Source organism: Melospiza georgiana, chromosome 9, assembly GCF_028018845.1.
Source record: "Melospiza georgiana isolate bMelGeo1 chromosome 9, bMelGeo1.pri, whole genome shotgun sequence".
NCBI lineage: Eukaryota > Metazoa > Chordata > Aves > Passeriformes > Passerellidae > Melospiza > Melospiza georgiana.
The window spans coordinates 16652904-16675480 of NC_080438.1; the positions used below are offsets into that span (position 1 = coordinate 16652904).

General features: G+C 36.6%; 1 long non-coding RNA gene across 3 annotated transcripts in view; it reads left to right on the forward strand.

The window, feature by feature from the left end:
* LOC131087055 (uncharacterized) overlaps nt 1-22577 on the forward strand; it is a 430836-nt gene that overhangs the window by 94089 nt on the left and 314170 nt on the right. For 2 of the 3 annotated variants that reach the window (XR_009114830.1, XR_009114831.1), the window contains exon 4: nt 16543-16638. The exons of the other annotated variant lie outside the window; for it this stretch is intronic. This is a non-coding gene — a long non-coding RNA (uncharacterized LOC131087055). The remainder of the gene's footprint in view (nt 1-16542; nt 16639-22577) is intronic. 3 annotated transcript variants of the gene reach the window in all.

Genomic DNA, 22577 nt, shown 5'->3' on the forward strand with positions numbered 1-22577 from the left:
ATTCCCATAAATATTTTTTCCCTGGAGATTCTGTCTATGCTAGTGCTTTAATTTGAGGGACATTGACTTGCACCTGACATCGACTCTATTGGCATTCTTTTCCAAAATGGCAGTGCATTATTTTCTGGGGAAGTAAGAAATTACAGTTATGTTTTCGCCACAAAACTCTCAGGCAACAATTTCCTATACAGTACATTTTTTTCTCTGTACACATGAAAATGTATGATTTTCAGGTGTGCATAGAGTATATAAGTGTGCAGGGATAGAATGTAAGAAAATAGTGCAGAAGGCAGTCTCACACCTGAGGACTTGGAGCTGTACTAATCACCAAAGATTAGGAACAGGCCTGCCCATAATAGGCCACAGCTGTGTCCAATAATGATGAGTGCTAGAGAAGAGTGGGTTAGCTGGGTGAGAAGAGAGTTGGAGTTTGTTGGTTGTGCTGTGAAGAGAGTTGGAGTTTGTTTGCTGTGGAGAAGGAGTTAGTGCTGTGTATAGCTGCCCATGAGAAATCACTGAGAAGGTACAGAACTTTTGCAATAAGATGACAACATATGAGGACAGAAAACATTTAGGTTAACTATGAATTTTTTCTTATATAGTGCACTGGATGAATGGAGACTTCGATCCAAGGATACAGTGCATTTTTAAAATTTAAATTATTATTATAATGGCTTATTGATAATTTTACTTAACAACCACTAATTTTTGCATCTCTTTAATCCATGTATTCATCATGCAGATGATCAAATGGAATTTCACTTCCTGTTACTCAAGGGGGAAAGCAAAGAGGTTTAAACATTTGAGCTGGAGGGAGGGAGAGTTAACTGAAAGGGAGGTTACTTTCTTTAGAAGTAGGGAGTTCTGCTGTAGTTGGGAACTTAGATAGTAAAGCTGTTGAAAGCAGCTCACATCTTTGGTCATGACTTGAGTGTCATTTGAAACTGTTCTGAATATTGTTAAATATAAAAAAGTAAGGAAGGAAAGGAAGGGGCTTTGAAGAACCAGCTCCTTTTGGAAACAAATGTATTTACGGTAGCTTTATCTAGGAATTTCTACACATTTAAGTAATAATCATTACTAAGCATCTGTAAAGCTATTTAGCTAATAGTACCTAGTAGATTTTCCAAATCTAGTGCTTATCTTGCAGCTTGGTGGTCTTTTTTTGTCTCCTTCTTTTAGAAATGTATTAAAAATGTGAATTAAAACATGAATTGTAGAGATTAATCCGAAGGTTTTCTCGGCAACTCTTTTCAGGAAAACTTCTTGGATGAATTTTTCTAATGGATGCTGATGTTTGGTTCTGTCTTGTAAGGACTGCACAGAATACGCTGTATAAAACCAATGGATAGAGGTTTGGGGTTTTTTTTTGGTCTTTTCAATTTATGAGCAAGTCTGGGTGTGGTGGAGGTGTTCCCATGTGCTGCTTCTCCTGCTGAAGCAGTGTAAAAACCCTTCCCAAAAACATAGCAGACAATGGTTGTTTGACAGTGTGAGGTAAATTCTGGAGCAAATGGGGATGTTCCATTCATGGCATTTTTGAGGCTGGAGCTTTATGAGCAGGATGGAAGCTTTAGGTGAGAAAGGCTTTTGTGAGATTTCCTAAAGGAGAGCACTGTAATGGATGGTGGTGTCACAAACTCTCAGACTCTGTGGGTCAAGAAGGAAGTCTCCTCCAGATAAGAGTTCACATCTCTCTCCGTTTCTGCACCATTAATGGGGGTTTGTCAGGCATATTCAATGTATTCTTTTTATTCCCTGCCAAACTGGTTTATCTTAAAGTTCTATAAAATAATGAATATAAGGAAGTACATGATTTTCTGTGTCTTTTTGAGTATATCAGCAGAGCTGGTTTTACCTACTGCTCTGCCTTACTGAGCTTGGATTCTTCCTCAGATCAGGAGTTCTGGCAAAGCTGGTGCCAGAGATGACATTCTTGTTGCATGTCAGTGGATCTACAAAATGTGGCAGTCTTGAATTCCAGCAGCTCCACACACTGCTCTTACAGCTGGAGTGTAGGGAGTACTTAGCAGTGTTCCTGAGGAGCTTGTGTGATTCCCAGGAAAGGCTGTTGAAGACTGCAGAAAGTTTGACATTAATTCTGACTTTGGATTGTCTGACTTAAAACTTCATGTATTAAAACTTTATTTGCAGCATAGTTTCTAACTTAATTTTCAACAGAATGTTCTAAATGAGTAATGTTTGATATTTTGCAATATTTTAAATTAATAGATAACCATTTACAACATTAACGCTATCTTAATGAAGATTTTTGCTTGGGATTATAAACAGCTGCTGGAAGTACACTTCATCTATCACTTATAATCTGTTATTAAATTTGCACCTGGCAGTGCAGCTATAGTTGAAAGTCTGTTAATTATGAGACCTGCATTTGGGAGGCCTACAGGCCTTTCCTTTCCAATCTCATAAGGCTGGAACTTTGTATATAATATTTTCACTAGGGTGGATGTTTTTTCTTCTTGGGTGGGTTAACATTTACCTTCTTCCCTTCTCAATAAATAGGTAAATATTAAAGAATTACTAGAAGATGCCAAGTAAGAAAAGCATAGGTGTTTTTTTTCTTTGCCTTTTAATGCCCATTTCTGAAGCTGTCCTTGCCTTGAATGGGAAAACAAATAACAGAAGCGAGATGAAAAGTACTTCATAATAAATGGTTTAACATGTATAATTTTTTTTCATTTGTGAATTGTCTATGAGCTGCTTTGATTTTCTCAAATGAATTTGCTATTCAAAATTATTCACCAAATACTTTATCTGAATAACTTTTGGTCTGGAGATGTTGGCAAGCAGATTGTTGCATTTATTTGAATTTCTAATTTCAGATATCACACTGTATATGTTGATTAGATATACTAACATTTATGTTCTTTCTTTGAAAAAGAAGGTACTAGAACTCTTAAAATGATATTTCCAACTGGTGTTTGCAAGTTCAGAATTATTAGTGAGTACATAATCACTGAATGGGCTGTTGATTGCTCCCTTTGAGTGCAAACTTGCTTGACAAAGTCTGTCTGCTGTCTCTCTCAGAAACATTTCTCACAGAAAGCCACAACACATTCACCAAAATATATTTGAAAAAACTGGCATATTTTTTTTTAAAAAAGTATTAACTTGATCTTATTTTATTAATGATTTTTGTTTTGAGGCTCTGATAGTTGTATAGGTTGCCTTTCTCAGGGAGCTGTCATAGTTGGGGAAGATCAGGCTGGAGGCTGGTAAGAGGATTGGAAGAGTGTACAGGAGCTGAGTGAATAGAACTAAAAAGGAAAATCAAAATATTTCATAGTAACAGAATAAATAAACTGGTCAATTTAGGGGCCCCATTAAGCTGTCCAGTATTGCATTATTTTAGGCTGACAAATATAATAAAAAGTATAGGAAGGATGGATGGGCAGGGAGAAAGTTTTTATAAAACTGCTACATAAAAGCAATACATTGAATCCTTTCTCTTACCAGCTTACCAATAATGAGATATTGCTATATGGAATTCAATACAGTAGCTTTTATGCTTGTCACACAGGAAGACAAGACAATATATGAAGAAAAGGATGGGCAAAATGATGAGGCATATTAGAGGAACAGCATGAGTTCTCTTGTAGGGAGAGAACCAGAAAAGCATAGGAGAATGTCTGAGGGTGAGTGGGATAATGTGTCAGTGGAGTTAGAGCTGGTGTGCTGAATCTTCTAGTCTGACATCTGAAATACATCACAGGAGGGTTTGCTATATTAAAGATGTTAGCTGGCTTGCAATAGAATTTACTTACGCAGCTTTTGCCTAATTCTGTGACTTTGAAAGTTGTTGTATTTTTTTGGGATAGCGTTTCATTGGTTTTTTGCTATCGCAAGTGCTTTATCTGTCTTTGTTGACAGTGTATGCCATATCCAAAGACTGAATTAAATATAGATAAATCCTAAGGAGGAAGTTCAGGCTTGATTTAAAAAGGAATAGTGATTTCTCAGGGAGAACCACTGTTTTTAACTAAGTGGTTTAATATATTCCTGTGAAAGAAAAACCTCTAACTGCTATGCATCATACTGATCTAGTAGAAAACAGTTGCTGGGGCCTTTAGGTGTAATGGATTCCCAAAGTAAGTCCAGATGAAAAATTATCACTGAATTCATGTTTTGTTTTTATTTAGTAAGTAAATTGACAATGATTGTGGATGTTATTACACTTCTGGATTGGAAAAAGTTCTCCTTTAAAGGGAATTTTGGATAGGGAAGGAATGTTTAAGGCTCAGGGCAGATTTGAAGAGTTTTAGTCTTTTCAGTAGGGGAAAGATTTATTGTGGCTTGGGTTTACATGCCCATACAATTCCAAAAAAGACAAAAGGAATTGTGCTGACACAAATCAGCAGAACTTAGCTCCTTTTCACAGTAAGAGGTGGCCAGCATAGCTGAGGGTCCTGCCAAAATCCAGCGCAATACTGAAGCTTGCACTTTTTCAGTCTTTTTTGAGCTGGACACTGTTCCTCTAGAGATTTTGTTCCTCAGTTTTTATGCATTTTTTTGAAAGTGCGCTTTCCTCACAAGCCTTTTTTTTTTTCAGTTTCCCATCTTAAAGCTTTTGAGATGTTCCTAAGCACTTTTGTGAGTCTTTTTATGGACCTCTAGTTGCAGTCTGATTGCTGAATGTCTTGGGTGAATATTTGCAGTTTGGATGAATGGCTGAAGGTGCATCAAATGGCAGCATTCAGAGGTATTTGACCAAGAATGATTGACAGTGTCTGTAACTACTTACTATGTCAAAGCTTCAGCACACCGATTGATGGGAAATGATGTATAATAAATTAGAATGATCACACATCATTTCCCATCGATTGAAATGCCAAATCCTTTGATGGAGTAATGAGTTATGGCCAATACTACTCACTGTCTTAGTAGGAGATTGATTGCATATCCCTTCATCAATGTGATCAAACAACTAAGGAATCCAAAGTACACATGTAGCAGACAAGTTCTACTGCAGTTTCAGTGTAATGTGAGAGCAATAAAGTCAGTGTTGCTTCTGTGGCATTATCAGTGTAACCTGGGGTACATGTGAAATGTAAATGTGCCAAATTCATTCAATACAGAAACTTTAAAGAAGCATAAGCTGATTCCCTCTCTGTTTTTCATACCAACAGAAGACTAGGGTTGAGGTTCAGTTTACTAAAATCAGTTATGCAATAAATTGAAATGAAAAAGAAAATCCTAACTAATGAAAACTCAGTTCTTGCCTTAATTTTTTCCTCAAATGCATGTCCTTGCAAAAACCAAACTTCATTTGCTCTGATCCAGGAAAGAGTAGGTAGAGGTGTATCTCCAAAAAAGTACTTGGCCCCCAAATTAGTAAAAGGAAAGGAAAGTTTCTAGCACTCTACTAAGAACTGCTTTAGGATTTTGTATTTTTCCCCCCTTCAGTGATGTTCTTCATCTCCACCTGTATATTATAAAATTAATGATTTGTACTGGCTATTCCTTTCTTGCAATAGATGCTTCAAGGCATGCATGTATACATGCACATATTGAACTGTATTTAGGTGGCTGCACTGTAATATGTCTATTCCAGTGTCTAATGGCTTATATAGTCAGTGTTTCAGACATCCAGTTGTACTTCAGGTATAGCTGTACTCTTTACTAGCCAAAAAACCCACCATACATTGGCTAGCAGAGTGGCAAAAACAGTGCAGCTGGAGCAATTGCTGCCTACAGCCAGGGAAGAAGACAACTTTTTCTGGAGCTTAGGCTCCAGAATAGAAAAGCCATTTGTTTATTATTTATGGGTGAGAGAATTTTATGATGAGGACATGAGGCTTTGTTGTGCACTTTAGTGAGTTTAAGAAATTTTGTAAATTAATTTCCATTTGAAAGAATAATATTGAGTATTCCTAGATTACCTTTGTGTAATAAGGACTACTCAACAGAGCAATGACAGCAGTATGAGATCAATGCATGGAAGCCAACTTTAAAGTAGGTACTGTGGCTGTCTTTTTATAGCAGCAAGAGCCTTAATGTGGGCTGGTTAACATTAAGGACAGTTTTTCAGTTTCTTTGACTGGGCACAGACTCAGCTATAGATTACAAACAGTGTTGGTTTGCAGATAATGTTTTGACATTCTGTAATTGCTGGCTGCTCAGCAGAGACAGGACACTTTCTTTTTCCACAAGTTTATGATTATGCAAAACCTCAGCAAGATATACAATGATGCAGAAAGGAAAGTTCTGTGAGTTAAGAACTTCCTCTTTCTGCTAGTTCAAAAGTTTACAATAGTAGTGACATTGTTGAAGTTTCTTATGGGCACCTCAAAAAACCCTTAATGTAAATAATTCCAGTAGCTATTACTGGTGACAGCAGGATGTACTAAAAATGTAGCAAGTTTATAAAAATTAAAGAATTAACATTGAGAACTAATTTTTAATCACATAATACTTGCTCAGGCTCTTGAATCTTAACTTTTAAAATTCAGCTCTCTAAGATGCAAACCCAGTATTTCACTTAGTGCCCCTTGGCTTTCATCCATTTGCTTTGTTAGAAGCCTTTCTCCTGCATTGCTCGCTAGCACAACAACAGCATGATGTACACATTACCTGTTCTTGCAAAATAGGTGCCAACTTCCACGTTACTTTTTTATATTTTTGTCTCTAAGGAAAGACCAAAATATATGGAAATTGGTAGGATGACTATGCTTTGGGTTTTTTATACCAATGTAAGCCACAGCAAAATTTGACCTCAGATGTTTAACTTGTCTCCCATGAAAATCAATGTGTTTGGTGCATCCAAGTTCTCATTTAAATGTACATTGAGACACTGAAGTACTTTTTATAAAAAGTGAATTTTTGACCAAGCACTAAATTGTAACAGCTTCTGACCCTGTTACAATAAATACATAATTTATCACAAGTACTCTACTAAACACAATTTTTCTGAAGTATCTTGGAGAGGTAGTTACTTGCTATGCATATGCAGTTGTCACTTTTTAATATTTAAATATCCAGAAGTTTTACTTTTTTGTTCAAAATGAGAAAGGCAGAAAGGCACATCAGCTTTCACCCAGCTGAATCAAAATCAATGTTAAATAATTGCAAATGAAAAAAATCATCTGAAGCAATCCAACATGTATTTTATGCATTATCTCAGAAGGTCAGAAGTAAGATTGAGAAAACATGCACGAATACAAATTGCTTTGCCATATTCAGGTTCCTATGAGCTTTCTTTAGTTTTTATGGATGATTAAAAAACTCTTCAAGTGAAGAGGGGCTGCAGGAGGACAGCAAATTCCACAGCATTACACAGCAATGTATGGTTCTGGAGAGCTACGCTATTACCAGGCTCCCCTTTGTACAAACACCATGAAATTCCTGCCTGCTCACAGTGTTATTGGGATTTAATTATCACCGAGAGATCCATTACAGGGCTTTGAACTTGGGATAAAGAAAAATGTATAAAAATCTCGTAAGCAGCTGAAATTAAGGGAAAAGTTGGGATAAATTTAATTGCCATGCTGTTACTTAGGTTATCAGAGAAGCCAGAGGTCTGATGAGAAAAACCTATTGTGATGGATTAATCTGGGTAGAGCACTGTTAGTGAGGCCACACTTTGTCTATGTACACTAACAGCACCTTTGTCATTGCCCACTGGTGTTCCCCGTGTAAGCATTAGGAAAACTTCGAGGCAGGAGATATTTTATTTTTGCGGGCATTTATGGTAGGACCAGCTCAGAGAAAGTGCTGAAGTCCGTGTGTTAAAATTCAGAAATCTGTGATGAAACTGGTTTCCACTTTCAACTGATTCTCTGATTCTTTCCCTGAGAATAAGTCCTGTGTCCTGCCAGCTCTCTATGCTGTACTGTGGAGTTGTAGGGTTTTCTAGGCAGTTGATTGGGAAAGTGTAGATCATTTACAGAAACCTCTCAGTTTTCAGTATGCAATAAAGTGCACAGAGACAAGTTATGCAACTAACATACCTTTAAAAGCATTTTTTTAGTCCTGTAATGATGCTCAAATTAATTCTGATGATTTTATTGGAGATAAAAATTATTGTAAAATCTGTTTTTTTCGATGATGCCTCTAAGACTATACCTAAGTGAAACATTTTTACTTTTGATCCTGAAATAAAAACTTCTGGCATTGCTCATCATTAGAATTTTTCCCCTTGGGCTTTGCCTTTATTAGCAGCTCAAGAGTGTATTTAGCACTGTCATATGTGAAATCTCTTCTGTTTGCTAAACTAATATGGGGTAAATGTCTTTTTTTTACAGTGTTACTCATTCATTATATAAAAATGAAAGAAACTACTTTAGTGTGTGTATAGAACTACTCTCTATTTTTATGACAAAAGGGACATGAAAATATACATCCCTTAGGCACCCAGGAGTATTATGTAAGAGTCATTAGTGTAATTGATATCTATATAAAGAGTGTTGTATCAAATATGATTAAAATGTGCAATATATTACAGAGGTTCCAGTCTTCCAGCTGCTTTGTTATAATTCTTCTTCTGATAGATATGTTTCTGCTTTCTTGTGAAAAATAAAATTATTTCAGAAGAAATTATCTTTTTCTTCTCTCCTTATTTTAGATGTGATTTCTAAAAGGCATATCTTGGCCCATATATATGATTTTTGGAACTACACTGAGCTGAACATTACTTATGTCTACTCATGCAGTAACAATTTAATCACGAGAATTCCTTGTTTTATGAAGATTCTGTTATTAGGGATCATTTCCACAGACTTCTAATAGGACTTACCAAATCTTATAAAAGAATAAGATAGTCTCATGATGACATGCTACACTTTGTCAAGAAACCTAAACTCAGAAGAATGGATTTTATCTCTACTTACACCTCTTTTACACTGCATTTATTCTCCTGAGAGATGAAAAAGTGTACATTTCAGGGCAGGGGTTTTGACTTTCAATTCTTATCTTTTTGATTGTTTGTTTGGAGTTTCTTTTAAGGAAATTTTACAGTATTTTTAATATCTAGTTTTAATTATGTTACCCTTTACTCTGAATATTAAAGGAACATCTTCCTTCAATTCTCTTCTTGAAAGACATTATTTCAATGTAATTTTTCAGTGAATATCTGATCTTAGAAAGCAAATCCTAAAGTAAAAATCTTCCCATTTTCAAATGTTAGCCAGGCAGAAGGTGGTTGTCAGATAAGTCAGCCTGCCTAGAGCTCAAACTGCAGGGGTCTGTAGTCAGAGGACAAGGTTTCCTTTGGTAATATCCATTTCTAATGGATGACCAAGGACGAGTTTTCCACATTCCTGTCTGCCCAAACGTGCTAGTCTCTAGTTCCAGCCCTGCACAGTTCTGTAGCTCACACTGTCACAGTCTGTGCCTTTCAAGCTTCAGGGCTTCCCATCCAGTGCCACGCAAGACATAATCTTCATTCTCTGTCCACTTTAGATTGCAAGGTCTTCATTCTTTTCTAGTTACAAGCACTGAGTCCCTGCTGCCAATTGAAAGCACCAATTGAGAAGTCACACATTTATGTGTGACTCTCATCGTGTTTCTTGTCCCAACCAGCAGAGCTTAGAAATGAGCCAGTGTTAATGGTCATTTCTTGCTATTGCTGAATTTGTTGTTTCTAACTGTACCAAACTTCCCTGTCTTAGCTGGCATTTTCCATGTCAGGTGTCTGTCCCAAACACAGTATGTTCGATGAATAAGCTCTAACACTCAAGTAATTTTCAAGCATAAGGTTATGAGGAAACAGTTTCTCTGTCAGCTCGAAAAATATTCTTGAAAAGTTGTTTTTCTGCCATGGATGTTGAGTTTTTTCAGGGTTATGCTGGTGTGGAAATTTGTCCTAAATATGTTTCTATTTTTTGCTATTTACATTCCTTAAATTATTAATTTGCACAGAGCATGCCATGGTACAGGCCTCAAGGAACGCTGAATAGGATTGTCCCCACAGCTACAGGTATAACTGTGAGGCTGGGCATGGGAAACTTCTGCTGGGGCAATCCAACAGAACATGGAGAAAAGCAGAAAAATATTCTGAGCTCATTACTGAAAAGCATGAGAAATGGAGGAGAGGAGGAAAAAAGAAACCTATTTTAGTGGTGAAAATGAGATTTGTGTTGAAGAGGATGGGTGTTATGAAAGAGAGTGCAGACGTAGCATGAATGTGTCAGAGCAACAAGGAATACAATGTGTTTTGAGGCAAAAGAACAATAGGCAGTCTTACTGTGAGAAGCTACAACTTCCTCCACAAAGCTGGGTTTAAACCCAAGAGTCTTGGATTTCTTCCTGATTTTGCCATCAGCAAGTATTTGGCATAGCATGAATCTCCCTTGCTGGGTCATCTGGATGCAAGATAGGTCAGAGGAGTGCATCCAACTTCTGGAATTTAGTGAGAGAAAAAATATTTTCTGGCTAATGGAATAAAGTAACCTTGCTGCTTCAGGCATGTCCCTTCTCACTTGATGTACAGAGATAGAATTGATGGTATTTGTCGCTTGCTGGTTTTAGTTGGTTTGGTCTGCTTAGGCTGAATTTACACACACACACTGCACTGGTCCTTTTTCCAGGATGCACATTCTGACTATGCAAACTTTTGTAAAATATGTACTTTCCAAAGAAGTTTTAGGCGTATTTGTCAGGAAACTGTCCCACGTTAAAAGCTATTTCCTGTGTGCAAACATACTCAAAACCTCGGTTCATTGTGCTTCAAAACTGAGACGCTGCCATGAGAGAGATGGTGAAAGTATGACCTGTAGGAAGGAAAGCCTTTACAGCAACGATCTGGCATCTGCCTGGGATGACTGTCAGCAAGAACTTTTTGCACTGCTGTGTCTTCTAGCTTGTTATTTTATCTCAGAATTATTTAATGCAATATTTACTAAAACATTTGCACAAGCTGGTTTTAACCTATACAGTAACCAAAAAAGAAAAGAAAATTTGCAGTACTATGTACGTATGAGATGACAGTGGTATAACAGCAACACTTGAAATATGATCCTTCTTTTACATGAGTGAAGTTATTGATTACAGAGAACCTGTTTTGCAGCCAACACAGTGACTTTGTTGTGCAGTAATTGTTTATGTGCTGCAGTTTGCCAAGGACATATGTGAGAGCCGTATTGCCCTCTGCTGTGGTAACCTAATTTCAAATCTGGTGCTTCTGATTTGCATTATGAATAAAGTGATACAGCACAAGAGTGTGTATGGGAAGAGTGCCAGCTTTTCTTCTCATGTATTCTGTGTTGAAGCTACTTTATGCATCATGTTTCTTTTTAATCTCAGCCCTAGTCAAATTTATGACAACAGTTGTAGGGGTGAAACAAGCAATCTGCAGGTCAGGTTCGATGGAGACAGAACTGGGTGAGTTCACTTGCTCTCTTGTAAGCCTTTATTACCAAGTGTCTGTTTTCAAGAAAGAGGAATACGTGCTGGTCAGCTTCATTGCGAATTCTGCATGTACAATTTTTAGAAGATGATGAAACTGCTAATTTTTGTTGGTCAGTAGAATGACTGGTTTATCTTTTAGCAGTTACTTTCATGCAAACAATATTTGTTTACTTTTTGTTTTGGCCACTTGATTAGTGTCCAAAACTGTACAGTTTCCAAGGAGGGTCTTGTTTTGTTGTGTTTTTAAGCAGGAAACAACCAGCAAATTTTGTCTTCCCCTTACTTGGGAGTGTATGCTCCTCTCAGGATTCCAATTGTTTTGGACATAATAGGAAGGGCACGTACAGATGTGTGCTTTGACAAACAGTCTGTCCCTGTGTTAGGTGACATACCTTTGACATTTGAAGAAAGCCTGAGCTTCACATGCATGAAAGTATACACCTCTCTGGACTTAGAAATCAGGTTTTGAGAATAAAACAAACCCAAATTAAATTGGTTTCATTTTGAAAAGTCAAACCCCATAAGACTTTAATACTTGGGTGTATGCTGATGAAATACCATGACTCTAAAGATTGTTAATATTCATGGAAGTCTGAAATAATTCATGACTTTCTGAAGTAATGTTAGATGATGTACGATGGTAAACAGTATCATTTACACTGAACCTTAAAAATTATTGACAAAGACAAGTTCCTAAACACTGGCTAAACCTTGTATTTGTTGTTATGATTTCTTGGTTTTATACTTCAAGCAGATTTTCAATTAACTCCACTGCATTCAGAGTAATTATTCATTTATTATAGTCAGTTTAGATATGGTAAAGATTAAAGGAGTAAAACAAATCATTTCAGTGACATAGGCTAGTGATACATTGTTATTATTCTGATTTATTTGCCTCTTGCATAAGGAAGATTTATACGATCCATTTTTGAGTGACTCCTTGTTAGCATATATTTTTATAGATACTTTTTTGCTAAAATAGTGTTTTGATAAGGTAAAAAGCTACCTTGCTGTCTTTCTCTCTCCCCATTCCTTGAGAAAATACAGATGTTCCTAGAATAAAAGGAAAAGGATTGTAGATGAGCACAGCACACTTATTATACATGCAGTAAAATGTACTTCTCTATTAAAAAAGTCCAGAATATGATGCACCGCTGTTCTAAGATAACTACATGTGTTCGATGTTGAGAAATTAATGGCACGGAGCAGATGCCTTCAGTCATCTAGGAAGTGTGGTTTCCCAGTGCACTGCAACTGCATGCCCTGCAGTGTGTCATCTCACTTATGAAGGGGTTTTACATGTTTATAAAAGTGTTTTAAACATTGGTAAAGTTTATTTTATGCATTATGCATAAAAGTTGTCATTAGGATTTAACAAAGCAGCTTGCAGAGAAAGATTACAAATAAAATCTCTGTATACAAAAACGATTTGGATGGTTTAGCTAGATGGTTCTGACTTAAAAAAATTAACATTTCACTTACTATTCTCAAACATACAGAGAAAGAAAAACAGCATTAACTGAAAAGAATGAAATATATGTTGTTATAGGAGTGCCTGGCAGGATCACTATTACAGAGGTTCTTTTAGTATTTCCATTATAAATCCTCTTTATTCAGTGTAATATCATGGTAATTTCAAATCACATTTGGCTTTAACTTGGCAAATAATCTGTCAACACAAAAATTCAGTTCATTTATATGTATGTATATGCATGCATTCATTTATATTATTCATTTATATGTATGCATGCATTTATTCTTACATGTGCACAGACTGTCATGTTCACATGTGGCTGATGTGTAGATTTAAAAAGAAGTAATGATTGTAAAGCTATTCTTTTTTTGGTCCAGTTTGCGCAGCCATAAATTTAAAGAAGATTACAGATTGGATTTTCAGAAGCACTTAGCATTGCCTTAAATGGTCACATTTAAGTTACTGGTAAAATTCCTATGACTTAAATTGCAGTAAAGTTAAGTCAGTGCTGCTGAAAATCTCACTCCGTCCTTTCAAACTCTGTTTAGGGGTCTAGCTCTAGGTGTGTGGTGTAAGCGACAGACTTATGGGCATAGTAACATTTTAGTGAAACTTCAAGGGGATTACTCAGAGCTCTTTGCCTCTGTATGTATGACTAGATAAAAAGCCTAAAGCACTAATCTAGACACCTATATTAGACATTTAATTGATTCAGTTTGGGGAAATAGTTTTCCTCTTTAAAAACAAACTTGAAAGGATGCTTTTATGTTAGAACTAAATAAAGAGAAAAGACCCATTAGGAAGTGAAAGATGCCACAAGTAAACAACATGGATGAATGTCATGGCTAGAGTTATATGGCAGCAGTATGACAGGTGGAAGTATCAATAAGGATGTAGAAGAAACTCACTGACAATAATAAAAAGACAATTTTAGCAGCCATACTTTTATTTTATGTTGCAGTGTTTTTTGATTTTTTTTATTTGGATATGTTCCTTTTTGCTGAATTTTCCACTGCCCCATGCCTAATTTAGACATTATCTGTCAGGTACTTTTGTCTATATACATTTTGCAAATTAGAACAACACTTGTCCAAAACAAAGAAGGTGCCTTGAGCACCTTCTGTATGGGATGGGCTGAGGGACTTGTTTTTTTGGTTTTTGTTTGGTTTTTTTTTTTGTTGTTTTTTTTTTTTTTTTTTTTTTTTTCCTGGAGAAGATAAGGCTCTGGGGGCACCCCACAGCCCCTTCCAGTACCTAAAGAAGGCCTACATGAGGGCTGGAGAGAGACTTTTACAAGGGCATGTAGTGATAGGACAAGGGGAAATGGCTTTATACTGAGCTTGTGGTCATGTCTAATGTGGAACACACCAAAAACTCTGTGTTTAACTTGGTACTTCCTGAATGCAAGATTCTTTTCTGTCCCTTGTGTCTCTCTCCTTGATAGGCTGCCATGTAATAAAGAGCCCAGGTCAGTCTTTCCTTCACACACTGCAAGTTTAAAATATTCTGTGAATGTAATGAATGAAACTTTATTTTTCCTTAGTATCTTAAAGTGTATTATTGTATTGCAACTAAAAAGTTCACATTGGGTTCTATTGCAAAGATCAAGAACATTATATTGGGAAACTTCAAAGCAAGAAATCCAGAGGAAATATTTTCTACTCAAGAGACCACTGAAATACAATTATCACAGGTCCAGATGGCATAGTACTGAGAGGAGTTAGTGAGTTTTTTTTTACCTTTAGAACACCATTCATATCTAATCTGGAGTGACTACCAGCTAAACCTCAGCCTGACTTAGACTCCTTCAAACTGCTCTGTGGCCTGCAGGAAGCATCCAAATCCAACATCCAAGTCTATTTCTGCCACTGTTTAAGCCCAACTTTTTCTCTAACTTTTTATTGTCCCCTTTTTGTACTTTCCTAACTCTGAGGCTTTCCAGGATTTTTTGGGATCTCAAATATAGTTAGTAGCAAGGACTTTGTGAATTATGATGTGTGTGGGATGCTAGATTGCTGGCATAATGAAATTGTGAATTTCCATGGAGCTGATGGCCTGTCATTCTGCAGAAAACTGTTGATCTTCAGAAAGGACTATTCTACTTTGTTTGTTCTCTACAACAAAATGTATTTGATGGGACTAGAGCTTTAGGTACCTAGGAGAAACAAGAGCTTTAGGTACCTTTCAGGAAAAACTGACCTACTGGACTAGGAAACAGGGGAGTCTGTGTCACAGAACCTTTCATTATCCTGGCCAGTAATTATGCAAAAGGGGACATCTTTGCCATCCATGCAATCATTTATTCCTTTTGTGCTGCTTTCAAGAGACCAAGTAGGGGAGGAAATTTACTATGTATGTTTCTATTTTTTTGTGTTTTCTGAGCAAGAAATTACAATGCCTAGTAAATAGAGCAGGTTCTTTATACTCATTATGGACTATTGTGTGAAAATGCTTTGCTGACTTCAGAGGAAAACCCATAAATTTGTTAGATGTGTTTTGCTAAGTGTATATTTGACCCAGAGTGAAAATTATTGCTACAAGAGATTTCTGAAGAATAAATGAGAGTTATATGTTATTTCAGCTCTGAAAATTGCAATTTGGGTGGCTGTTTGATCTGACCTGTGACATAATAAATGAGCATGTACATGTTAAAGTGACATAGACTCATCAGGCCAGGATGAACAACAACACAGCCTGTGCTAGTACTTGTTAAGTTTAATTTTCTTGTTTCTCCACCCCTACAGAATATTGTACACTGCTTTGTTTAGTCCTCAGCATATATGGAATAACGATAGGTTAGTAAACCATTTATGGGTTTTTTTTATTGTTTAGGATGGAATTTCATGTGCTTACCAGATTAACACTTCATACAATAAAAAAAAAGAATGGGTGATCTTTCTCTGCTTTTCTGATGTCTTGAACCTAGAGATTGTTTTTTCCTTCAGCAATCTCTAGTATAAATAGAGATAGCACTAAATTGAGTAACAGCTGCTGAAGAACTGCTCTACTAACCATGCCAAAGGGATATTTCATATTCTTGCTGTGTTTCTTCTTTGTCCCGTTCTGCATAGTACTCATGCGCTGAGATCTAGGAATGGTGGGGATCTGAGGAGTTGCTGGTGACAAGGGCATTTTCAGCCATGTATTAAGATAGTCTTTACATTGCTGGCATGACACAAAAAGAATGTAAAAATATCTGGAAGTGATGTTATTTTGGTCTGGTTTTCATAAAATCAGAATTGCATTCTCTGCTTGAACCATTTTATCTATATTTTATCATTTCTTATTTCTTTGGCTAATCAGAGATTTTTGTGTTTTGCAAAAGAGAAGAACTTGCAGCAATCATTTTGTCTTGACAACTTTTCTTTGTGAAATGGAATTATTGCCTAAAAAAAAGCAGAGATTGCCCTCAACTATTGTAGACTAGGACATCAGCAGTCAAATGAGGTCTTGGCATCTTGCCGTAGAACAAGCTGCCTAAAATTCTGGATAATCTCCCCCATCATCACACATCTTGTACAAGATCTTGTGATTCTTGCAGAGTCCCAAAAGCACAAAGAAATAGTTTGTTAAAAAATTCAAGCATGAGCATCTTATGCAATTGTTGGGCGTTAATTTTGATACCATTAAAATCACCTTTCTGATTGCACAATAAATAGAGATTCGGAGTCAAAAATAACAAAGCCTACTTTTCCTCTTTGCAGGCATAGGTGTGTGAGAATGATTTAATTATTGAAGCCATTACTAAAGGGAGGAATTGAGGAGCTAAAAATGGGCAGATACTGCTTCTGCACCAGAAGGTATGTTTTTTAGCATTGAAATACTGCCTTTCATGTGATGCTCAAAAATAACATTTTTTGAAGGGAAACTGACACTGTATAATTCAAATTAATGCATCTAAGCATGTCTTAAATTGTACTCCAGCAAAACAAGTATTAACTCTGTTTAATTATCCACCTAGTGGTGTGAGGAACCAGGTGAAGACAAAATGCAACTCTTCTGATCAGAGAAAAAAAGATATTCACGGAAGGTACAGAAAGATAGTTGTAGGTTCATGATTCTGTCATAACTGGTGTGTTGTGCCCCTGAAACAGGAGTTTTGGCTTCCCCAGACCATTTCCATCAGCATATCTAATTGCCTAATTCCACATCCTTCCTTTGTTGACATGAAATAAAAAGAAATCCAATACATGGACAAAAGAAAGTGCAGCTAAAATGTGGTACTCTTGACTTTTTTCAGCAGAATTTGTAAGCTAAACACCGCTAGATCAGCCTTGGGTGACTCATGGCCAGAGTTTCAGATGAATGTGTACTTGCTAATCTATTGGACTTTAAGGAGACAGCTATTGTACCTCTTTGTGCAGACTGAATGTGATTTGTCTGTACCCCAGGAGCACAGTTAGCTTGTGGTTTACAATGAACTGTATACTGGGAATATTACAGGCTCTTGCCTTGTACATTTACCTTGTATCTAGTAGGTGACATAAACACTAAGCTACCTGCTGAATTAAATGGGGTTAGGGTTGCCTCATGGTTTATATTACTGACCACCTACCTGATGTGAAAACAGAAATCAGTAGCAGCATGAATGACTCGGCGAGCAGAGTTGCTATTAAAGCATTAATGGTCTCTATCTGCAATCCATATTACATGATGATAAGAAAAGTGAGGTTAATGAAAACAATCAATGTGAATTTCTGTGGTTTTACTAAATAAGAGCCTATAGATTCAGTGTTGAAATTGAAGTAATGTTAAGTCTTAAACTAGAACTAAGTTTTCAGTATTGGCATTACTTTCTCTGCATATTGGGCTCTTAATGCACTTGGAGTGAGTTCTAGGGATGGAAAATTTTTCAAATGAGTCAAGTGCTTTATAACATGTTGCTTTATTTTTTAATGAAAGGAAATGTCTAGTTATAGCAGCAGTAAGAGCACCTATTTTGGAAGCAGCTGATATTACTTTTCTGTTTGTAATCTGCAGTTAGATGATTCTAGATTTCAGGAAAAATGCTGCAGAAATCTATTTCTTATTTAATTTCTACTGTTCTTTCGAACAGCAGTTTGCAGAATGCATCTGGGTGTACAGCTAATGACCCATGAGCAATAAGCAACTGTTTAAGTAAAATGCACTAGGAAAAAGCTTTTACCAAACAGCATTTTAATATTTTAAATAGATTTTCCATTGCAGGCTCTTAGTAACTGGATTAGTTCTCTGATGTGTTCTGACAGAGCTGTTGTTAGGGATACTCCATTAACTTTGTCTGTCATCTTATTTTCCCCAGTATCCAGCATAACACCCTTATATTTCATAATTTGTATTGCTATCAGTGCTGATTTGTAAATGTGCAAATTATAATTAACAACGGCCACTACTTCTATTAAATATTAAATCATTCTTGCAGCCTATATTTTCCACAGCAGATGGAGCCCTGTGGTATGCAAATAGACTTTCCTTAAGTAGTCAGCAGTTTTTACCAAAATTTTGGCTTTAAAAATGCTTTCTTTTTTTGTTTGCTTTATGTTTTCTTTTGCATTTAGGTTAATATTTATTCACTGCAGATTCTCTTTCTCCCCATAAGAATTTCATGGACTATTACATTCTAGCACTGAGGTTTTGTTTCACTTCATTAATAGCCCCTTAATCATATAGCTTGCTTGTAAAGTACAAATGCTTGTTATTTGTACTTATGCTGCAGTATTGCATAAGAGGCATTTAGTTATATTTTAATATGTATAGCAGAAGCAAAAATGCTGGGTACACCAACATAGGTTTTAATATGAAAACCAATTTATCTGCACAGTTTTTTTCCCCCAGAATAAGCAAAAGCATTTATGGTTTTATATTGTGCCTTAAACATTCCATTAAATGTCATCAGCTGATTCAGGAATATGTATTGCAAAATTACTAGAGAACTGTAAAATGTGTAAATGTAATGAATGCTCAGGGCATAGAAAGGATTGAAAGTCCAACATATATCAGGTAACTATAAAACAGCAAGAAACATCGATAGAACATTACATTTTTCTAATGTATAGTACCTTAAGCATGAAACTCTTATTTTTGGTGTTTACTGCTGTGCTGTTTTATTAAAGAACACTGATCCAGAGTTAACATAGCCTTTCTAATACTGAGAGGAATCTGAAAGGCAAGCAGCATCATTCAGGAAATGGTTTCACTATCCACTCCAGCAATTGCAAATTAAGATTTTTCAAATGATTGACTTTGAGATTGTATCCTAAATAAGGGCAACCCATTTTTTCCCCACATTTTTAAATGGACACAGGAACATGGAGCTCAAGGACATTAACTGCCACATTAACCAAAGAGTAATGAAAACTTCTCTGAATGAATATCTCAGTGAGCTGAAATGGCCTCAGCAATATAGAAATGAATTGTAACAAGTTAGGGTCTTGTCTTCCTGCTGGTTTAGTAGGAGTTGGAATTAGCATGCTAAGTGGGATCAGCAGCAGTGAGCAACTGGACTGGAGTATCCTGGAATCCATGCTGTGAGTGCATATTGATAGCGTGATACCTCTCCTAACACTGAGGTACCATTTGATCACAGATATTGATCTATATTAAACTGAAGTTGTAAGTGATGTGGAGTAGAATTCTGGGATGTTATGCCAATTTATCTGAGCAGGAGCAGTTCTGGACACTTAGACACTTTATATCTATCAAGAAGGTACTTTTTAGGTATAGCAGGGGAAATTCAGATAACAGGGCAGGACCTGATGTCAACTGTTTGGGAACAGCTTTATATCAGCATTGTTATAAATGTTAAGAAGAAATGTGATTTGCTGGGACAAAAAGGGAACATAAGTTTCAAAAAGTGAGCAGCCGCTCAGTAAGGAAGCAGAGCAGGCTTGCCATAGATGAGCTTTTGTTCAGCAACCACATTGTGACATGCAGGGGACCATGGACAAACTTTAAATCAATGGAATTACTGGGAACAGTCTGCTTGTGGCAGCCTGGAACTGCCTGTGGGTTGGCTTGTGTTAACCAACTGATTTATTGTCTACAGAACCTGGGCCTGAGGGAATGGCAGTTTCACCAGTAGCCTTCAGCCTGTGCTTTTCCAGAAATCTGCTTTTACATACAGAGAATAGTCTTGATGAATTTGATGTTTTATGTAAATTCTCCTGTAGAGAGAGGCTTAAGGAGGCAGAAATTGGACCACTTTATTGCAATGAAGAGGGTCCATGTATATTTAAGTATTACAGAAAGTTGAATTTCAGCAAAATTTCAGCCAGAGTCAGGGTAGTATTAGATGTTACCAGTGTATTCAACAAAATATCTGAAGTGTTTTCTTGTGAAAGGAACTTCATAGGAACTTACATGAGCTTTCAAAGAATGTTTACTCCAGAAACTATTGTGCTGTGCCTAGGAAATACTTGTATCCTTGTATTTATCTCCTTAGCACACTGACACTGCTGTTCCTCACATGCACAGCATGGAACTAATCCCTACCCTTGCTCTGAACTCCAGAACTACTGCTTGGTAGTCCTGCACTCTCTGCACAGCTTTGGCCCTTGGCTTTTGGCATCAGCCCTTGCTCTTTGAGTCCACCTCTTTAGAGCAAGGACATTTACTTGCTCAGGTAATTGGACACAGGGGCACTTCACATCAACTTTTGTAAAATAGGCCTGACAATTTTCATGTGTGCAGGACACCTGATACTGATGATTTGGTGCCTCTTGGTGTAGTATATAAGTGAGGAAGATGTTGGGCTGTACATAGCTGCAGTTGTCCTCCACGCTCCCCTCTGAAGCCAGAGTTCAGGTATGCAGTACCTCTGGAAATCTGATCTGTATTGGCTAGTGAAAGAATTTATAGGCAATTGAACATCTCTTAACATCAGATCAAAAGAAGCTGTCAGAGAAGAGACCCTGCTTTCTTAAGGTTCAGAAATGCAGTTTAGTCAAAGCCATTAGACAACTCCTATTTAGAGTCAGAGGAAATGCTCTCTGGAGAAGCTAAGGAAACTTGAGCATATTTCAGTCATTGATATCCCACTTAAGCTTTATTTAAAGTCTGTCTAAGGAGGAACTAATATTTTGTCTGTGAAACTGTAGTATTTTTCACCTAGGAGTAGCTAGTTAGGAGTATTTTAATGATGTTGAACAATTTAAATGGCTATATTTCTTCATTCCTTTCATGAAACCTTATTGTTCTCAATGTGGGAGATTTGGATGTTATAAATTCTCCAGGAAGTACTCTTTAAATACCAATTTGAGTATCTTTGAGACTTAAAATAAAAGCATTGGTAAGGGTTGTGCATCAGTATTCTTGAAATAATTCAGTGCTTTTTGGGGGATAAATCAGTTCTGTTGGATGGGCAATCTACAGGAGTTTACAATGAAGAGAAGGAGAAGCAGGACTCTTAAGCACTCATTTCCCCTGTCCCCACGTCCTGAAGTTTTGTTCATTCTTGGCTGTACAGTTGTTGGAAGAGCTTAGAAAATGCTTAGAGAAATTAGGAAAGATCTTAGCAGTTGTAGGTAGTGGTGAATGCAAGAGAAGATGGCCATTCTACGTGGCCAATTCCATACCTGAGATTTGTGACCCTAAAGGATCATGTCTGCCGTCTGTCATACTGTGCCTGCACATCCTTGTCTATTCTTACTCTAATATAAGAATTTTGCTTCTCCACACAGAATGAAATAGTGGCATTGTTTTGGCTTTCTTCCACCCTGCAAGGCAAATTCATTTGTTAATCTTCTGTCTCTAAAGTGATATGTATTGAAAAGGAGGGCAGGCTGTAGGTTTCCAGCTGTTTGTTGTGTATATGTAGGCAGTCTTGCTGTATCTTTGCATGACCAAAAAAATGAGATATCTGGGGGAAAAATGTTAATAGTACAATATTTAGAATTCTGTGACTTATAATATGTGGTCTGAGATTCTGATATCCAAGGCTGAAATTTTTCTTTTAGTAATTAATAACTTACTAATACTTTAGTAGTATTAAAAGCATAGAAAATGACATAAAGGTACTATTTTAGAAGGGACCGTTTTACAGTGGTGTGGAATTTTACACTGGCTAGTAGTCCAGTGAATATGAACTTTAAATTGTCACGTTTCCCTGAGAAGTAAAAAGTGAGAGTTAAATGAGCAAAATACATACATAATATCAGTCATGTAAAGTGTCCTGAATAGTAGACAAACTCTTCATTGTGTTCACATGGATTAAAACTATGGGTTTGTTCTAAGTGGTAATGGTAATGAAGTGTGTTGAAGTCCAGAAGACTTTTCAAGGACAGAACCTCATTATTCCTTGCTTTGGACATACTATTTGTAGGTTTCTAAAGCGGCCTAGATTTTGATCAGGAATTTTTAAATTTGATAATCTGAGCTCTAGTTAAAGAGCATGGTTGATGCATCTGTGGTAAATTTTATCGTACAGCGTTTTTGTTTAATTAGATTGTGAACTCTCAATGACTTCCTGAGAGTAAATTTTCATGAGAGGAGAATTAGAAAACATTAGATGAGGTAGAGGACTTGAGAATACTTGTCCAGAAGAGATTGATAAGAACATAACTGGGACAGCTGTGAGCTGTGCTTTGGAGTTGTAAATGATGCTAGTAAGTGATTTTCACTTCTGATTTTAAATAGTCTCAGAAATTGTCCTTCACCAAGGCTTCTTTGAATTAAATTTTGTTTAGTAATCAGAACCACTACATATTAAGCCCTCTGGAGCTCATTACATACAAGGAGAGGGTGAGAGCTGGATTTGCTCATC